The following is a 6,731-nucleotide window of genomic DNA, read 5'->3' as shown; positions in this document are numbered from 1 at the left end:
TATGGCAAAGTGACTCAGTTATAAATATATATATTTTTTCAGATTCCTTTCCATTATAGATTATTACAAGGTATTGAGTCGAGTTCCCTGTGCTATACAGTAGGTCCTTGTTGTTTACCTATTTTATACATGTGTATAAAATATATGTATATATATGTATATATACACATAGATATATGTGTATCTGTTAGTCCCAAACTCCTAATTTACCTCCCCACCCCCTGCTGTCCCCTTTGGTAACCAGAAGTTTGTTTTCTGTGTCTGTGAGTCTATTTCTGTTTTGTAAGTAAGTTCATTTATATCATTTTTTAGATTCCACATATAAGTGATATCATATGATATTTGTCTTTGTCTGACTTACTTCACTTCATATGATAATCTCTCGGTCCATCCTGGTTGCTGAAAATGGCGTTCATTCATTCTTTTTTATGGCAGAGTAATATTCCATTGTGTGTATATACCACATCTTCTTTAATTATAAATATATTAAAATAGTTATTATTTAAAAAGAAATATGTTCAGGGAATTCCCTGGCGGTGGTGAGGACTCCATGGTTTCACTGCCATGGGCCTGGGTTTAACCCCTGTTCAGGGAACTAAGATCCCATAAGCCATGCAGCACGGCCACAAAAAAAAAGTTCGTTTTTCATTTTAGAGAATTCTAAAAGTATGTCAACTATAATTGACATTTAAAATTTTTTCCACTGTGCTTGTTCTCTTTCTTATGATCCCAGGGCCCCCTTCCCAGTGAGGAGTCTTGTCTACGTGGGTCGGGTGGGACTGACATGCTCCCTCCCGCCAGAGAGGGTAGAGCAGGGTGCAAGAAGGACCAGTCTTCCCATAGATCCGTACAGAGAGCTTGAGAGACAAAGGGTTTCTTTTTCTTCTGGGTTTGTGGGTAAACTAAGAATTACATAGACTTGGGGCTACCGGCGGCTGTTGTGCTAACGGGTGGAGAGAGGTTTTCAAGAAGGAAGCCGAGAAAAGGCAGAAGATGGAGGCAGAAAGAGCCCTGGAACTCTGAGATCCAGACACACCTGGCATCAGATTCACCTTCTAGGACTCTCCAGGTATATGAAGCAATATACAGTTGATCCTCATTATTCATAGATTCTGTATTTGCAAATTTGCCTACGGGCTAAAATTTATGCGTAACCCCAACATCAGTACCTGTGGACTTTTGTGGTCATTCCATCATTTGTGGACATGCACGTGTGCAGGATGGTGAAAATTTTGAATTGCCTGATGTGCACGTTCCCAGCTGAGGTCAAACAAGGCCACACTCTGCCTTCTTATTTCAGCTCTCAGACTGTAAACATGTCCTTTTTGCATTTATCTAATTTTTGCACTTATTATTGGTAACCTTGCTGCTTAAAATGTCCCACGAGGGGAGTGCTGAAGTGTTCTCTAATGTCCATGAGCGCAGGAAGGCGTGAGGTGCCTTACAGAGAAAACACGTGTGTTACATCAGCTTAGTTCAGGTGTGAGTTATAGTACTATTGGCTGTGAGTTCTATGTTAATGAGTCAACTATATATTAAATAAGGTGTCTTTAAACAGAAACACCCATAAAACAATGTTATGTATTGGTTGGTTACTGACAGTGTTGTGACCAGGTTTCCTGGAACCTAAGCCTGTATCCCCTAGCAACAATGGTTCGGTATTCACTAACTCGGTATCTGTGGCAACTTTATAGAACATACCTACCAGGAATAATGAGAATCAACTGTCCTCTCTTTTTGCTTAAGTTAGAGTGGGAAGAAGCAGCACGTGAGCTAGTATGGGGCTGAGGGAAGGGTCTACTAAAGGGGTGACTTTTCAGTGGAAAGCACACCGATGAGTATTTCACTAGGAAAGGAAGTGGAAGAAGAGCATTCCAGGCTAAAGGAATAGCTTGAGCAAAGACCTTAGAGGGAAAAGGAGCAAAGCATGTTGAAGATCTGAAAGAAGGCCAGTGAGGATGGATCACAAAGAGCAAGGGGGAAAATAGTGCAAGAGTCTGAGGGAGGTAGAAAATAGATATAGTGGATATTCTAGATGATTACCCATAACCCAGTTGCCAAGCCTCCTTTCTCATTAATCTTCAGTTTTGTTTGGGTACTGGTCCTTATCAGATATAGCCTTTCTGACTCAGGGAAAGGTAACTCCGTCCTTGGCTCACCAAGGGAGGACTGGTTAAGGTAAGCTACTCATGGTAATCCTGCCCCTGGCCAGCAAATGGTTTACAAACGGGAATGTGCCCCGATGTTGGCTAATTAAATATGAGTTACTTAAAGCTTTTAGGAAAGTACTTCCTTTTATTTGAGCGGTAGTGATGGAAAGTCAATCTCACTCTTCCGTATTGAATGTTGCCCATTTCCTGCTGGCAGCCATTTTGTGACCTTGAGGGATATCAGCCTGAGAACAAAACCTACACATGAAGGAGAATGGAGCTGACAGAACTGCAAGAAAAATAGGACCAGAGCCTTGATTACATTGTACCTGAAGCCTGTACTGTCTAGACTTCTGGATATGTGAGCCAGCATCATTGTTTAGTCTTGGATTTGTTTTTCTGTTATTTAGAGTAGCAAGCCTCTTAACTGACCAATAGATGTCCAGGTATAATCCCCTAAACAATAAATCCCCTCAACTGGACAGGGGACTGAGAGCTGGTAAGCAAATCATAAGCAGGCAATCTAGTTTGGTCTTACATGATGAGTTGATTTCCCTTTTGTTACTTCTTAGCTTTAGTGAAGTCTTGTGTAAGCCATGTGTTAGGTGGAGTTTCCTTCCCATGAGACTATGCAGAGAGTATCTTGATCCCACTATTCCAAGTTCTGTGGAAATACAAAGCCTTCCTCTAGATTTCTTTGAATTCTAGATGTACCCATGTTCATATACCCACTGTTGGCAATGGTTCTCTTTATGGGTCATCTCATTCCCTAGTATATGTTGAGCAGTATGCTGTCTGCTAAATATTATACCAACTTTTATTTGAAAAAGAACTCTTGTGTTTGAAATATACACACACAAGAAACATTTATGTGTTGAGTAACCTTGATTGAATATTTTGGGAAGATAGATATGGGGCTTACATTGTAAAAATGCAAATAATTTTGAAGAAAGTTAAACACTCTCAAGGGGTGTGTAGCCCAAGGTATGTTTTTTTTCTACCCATTTCTCCCCAAGTTCGTGTTATCCTCTTCCTTTCTTTCCTGAGCTCCTCTACCCTCAATGAGTATACCAGGAACTCCAATTTCTTCTGTCTCTGAAATGCAGAGCAATTCAAATCTTCAATCTCAAATTTAGCTCTAGCCTTGTTTTGCGTATCCAAATCTATCAAGGTATTCAACAAAACAGAAGGGGCTTTCTTATAACAGGATCCACCCTCTTTAGAAGAGAATTGTCCTTGTAAGTTAGCCATTTTAAACTTTCCAGCCTTCTTGGTTGCACTAGGGAATATTAAGGATCAGTTCATCATGTGTAGGTCAGTGTGCTCAAGAGTAATAATTGGCAGGAGACACCAGGTCTAACTGATCTTACCCATGTGGCTATTATTCTTTTAATTCTGATGTTAGATCTGGATTTTATTGCTGTTAAGTTATATGGCATTCCCTTCCAGTACAGACGTCACTTATATAACGTTCTTGCTTATAGCCAAGCATTCCAATGTACTCAACTAGGCTTCTATCATTTATAAGAAAATTTTTTTCCACTTTACCTATAAGGCATTTGTCTTTTTAAAAAAATAAAGTAACTATTTACCTCAAGAATAATACCAACATTTTTCCTGGCAACTCAAGTTGGGTCTCAGTAAGAAACCAACTCTTACTATGTTAGGGAAAAAATGGAAAGGAATTTATTGTAAGGATCCAGAGAATCAAAACAATAATTTAACAACCAGTTCCTGGGCAAGAGAGAAACTAGAATAGCTCTGGAGCTCTGGGGACCTCAGAGGTGGGAACTCACGGTCAGTCTTATAGAGGTCCCAGCTTTGGGATAACTTGGTTCCACCTGCCTTCCATCTCTGTGTGTCTCTGCCAGAAATTTTATTTTGTAAACCTTTTAAATTAAAGTATAACATATATTAAGTACACAGATCTTAAGTGTATAGCTCAATAAATTTTTACCAAGCGAACACACTCATGTAACTGATATGGGAGAAGGAAATATCACATCCCAGGATGCGAGTGAGCCCCTGGGACGGGCCACCAAGTGAGGGTCCTTGGCTTCACGCAGGAAAGAATTCAAGAGCGAGCCATAGTAAGAGGTTTCATGGTGAAAGCAGGTTTATTTGGAGGGATACACATTCCATAGGCAGAATGTGGACCGGCTCAGAAAGTGAAAGCAGCCCCCGGGGTATGGGGTGGTTAGTTTTTATGGGCTAGGTAATCTCATATGCTAACAAGTGGGAGGAATATTCAAACTATTTTGGGGAAGGGGTGGGGATTTCCACGAACTGGGCCATGGCCCACTTTTTGGCCTTTTATGGTGGGCCTCAGAACTGTCAGGGCGCCATTGATGGGTGTGTCATTTAGCTAATGTATTTCAATGAGCGTATAATGAGATTCAAGGGCTATTGGGAATCAAATCTTCCAACATCTTGGGCCTAGCTGGTTCTAACCAGTTTTTGTCATATCCTGATTTTCTCAACGGCTGTGTCATTCTTTAACGGCTGTGCTCTGCCCCCTTCCTTCCTGTCTCATAACTAGTACGTATACCAAGATATAGGCCATTATCATCGCCCTAGAAATCTCCCTCATGCCCTCTCCCAGTCATTACCCCTCAAAGGTATCCACTATTCTGACTTCTCTGTCACATAAATGTGTTTTGCCTATTTTTGAACTTTATTTAAACGGAATCATACAGTATGCTTTAATGTCTGACTTCTTTTGCTCAAGGTAATGCCTGTGAAATATATCCTTATTGTTGCATATACCAATTGCTTGTTCTGATTGCTATATAGTATTTCACTCTACAAATACTATATTCTTGATGGACATGTGGGTCGTTTCTAATTTGGTAATATGGTAAACAAAGCTACAAATGAATGTTCTTCCACATGTCTTTTGGTTCACATATGTTTTCACTCTCTAAGGGTGTAACTGCTGGGTGGTAAAGTAAACGTATATTCAGATGTAGTAGATATAGCCAAATAGCTTTCCAAAGAGGCTGTGCCAGTTTATATTCCCACCTGCAGATGATAAGAGTTCCACTTGCTCCACATTCTTATCAACACTTGGTAGTGTCATTTAAATTTTTTTATCCTTTCTGGAGAGTAAGTAGTGTTATCTCATTGTGTACATTTCCTTGATGACTTTAGATGTTGAACACCTTCTTTTCATATGCTCATTGAATAATTAGATACCCTCCTTTGTGAAGTGCTTGTTTAAGTATTTTATTGGGTTGTCTGTCTTTTTTCTTATTGAGTCCTTTATTAGAATCCACACTTAAAACTTAAATTCCCAGAAGAGAGTTAGAGTGGCCTAGCTTGGACCACATTCTCATCCCTGTGGTAAGGGGTGTGCTGGCTTATGATGGACATTCTTTCAGAATTATATAAAGTGGGAGTAATGGAAGTTTTCCAAAGGGAGATCCATTGGGCAGCCAAAAGCAAATGTTATAACATTAGTTTTCATTTAAATGCTCATTTCTTACTTACAGTGACAGTGTCCTGGAGCCATCATGAGCCAGAATTTGGTTTCTCATTTGAATAGAAATTTTAAACTAGTCTAACAAGTCCTCTGGAAAATTATTTCCTTGCAATATTATCATCGAATAAGAATCAGGAGTAATTTTGGTTAAGTGCCTTATCTTTTCCTCCTCACACCAAATCTTATCTAATATTTTTATATTAAATATAAATTTATATTAAATATAAATTTATATTTGTATACATTTAAATTATTCTTAAATTTTAAATTATTCTTAAAATTTTTATTCTATAAATTTTAAATTATTCTTAAAAAAACGTAATATTGAATACATTTTCAATAAGGCTGAAGTTCCTTTTGACCAAATCCCCAAATCCCAATACCCTCCCCCTGTGCCAGAAGTTACCACTGTTGTAAGTTTGATGCATACAGTGCTATTTAGTAAATAGTATACATTTTTCCTCAACTTGTTTTTTTTTTTTCCTACTATGTCTTTTAATCTATGGTGTTGCATACCCATCTAATTTATACATTTATATTTTGGGGAATACAGTGTCAATATACCACAATTTATCTAACCTCTTTCCCTATTGACGTTAATTTGGCTGTTTAGATTTCACATTGTTTCCTATGAATTTTTCACGTAATAGGAAAATATTTCTATACATAAAACTGATCCAAAAAGCTCAATGTGGCAAAAGAACATTATTTTCGAAGTCAGTATTTTTCTACTTATTTTGCAATAAACACTTTTTTTGTCCTTCAACATCAGCTAGCACATACGATGAGGGACATGCCCTATTGTTCTAAAATTCTGTGATTCTATGTGTATTTCTAATAAGAGATGCCAAGTTGCTTTTTTTTTTTTTTTTTTGGTACACAGGCCTCTCACTGTTGTGGCCTCTCCCGTTGCGGAGCACAGGCTCCAGACGCGCAGGCCCAGCGGCCATGGCTCACAGGCCCAGCCGCTTCACAGCATTTGGGATCCTCCCGGACCGGAGCATGAACCCGCGTCCCCTGCGTCGGCAGGTGGACTCTCAACCACTGCGCCACCAGGGAAACCCCCAAGTTGCTTTTTGTACTTTCACTGTACACTAGAC

Source organism: Neophocaena asiaeorientalis, unplaced genomic scaffold, assembly GCF_003031525.2.
Source record: "Neophocaena asiaeorientalis asiaeorientalis breed wild unplaced genomic scaffold, Neophocaena_asiaeorientalis_V1.1 scaffold71, whole genome shotgun sequence".
Classification (NCBI taxonomy): domain Eukaryota; kingdom Metazoa; phylum Chordata; class Mammalia; order Artiodactyla; family Phocoenidae; genus Neophocaena; species Neophocaena asiaeorientalis.
The sequence above is the reverse complement of the archived record's forward strand: the minus strand, read 5'-3'. Positions refer to the sequence as shown.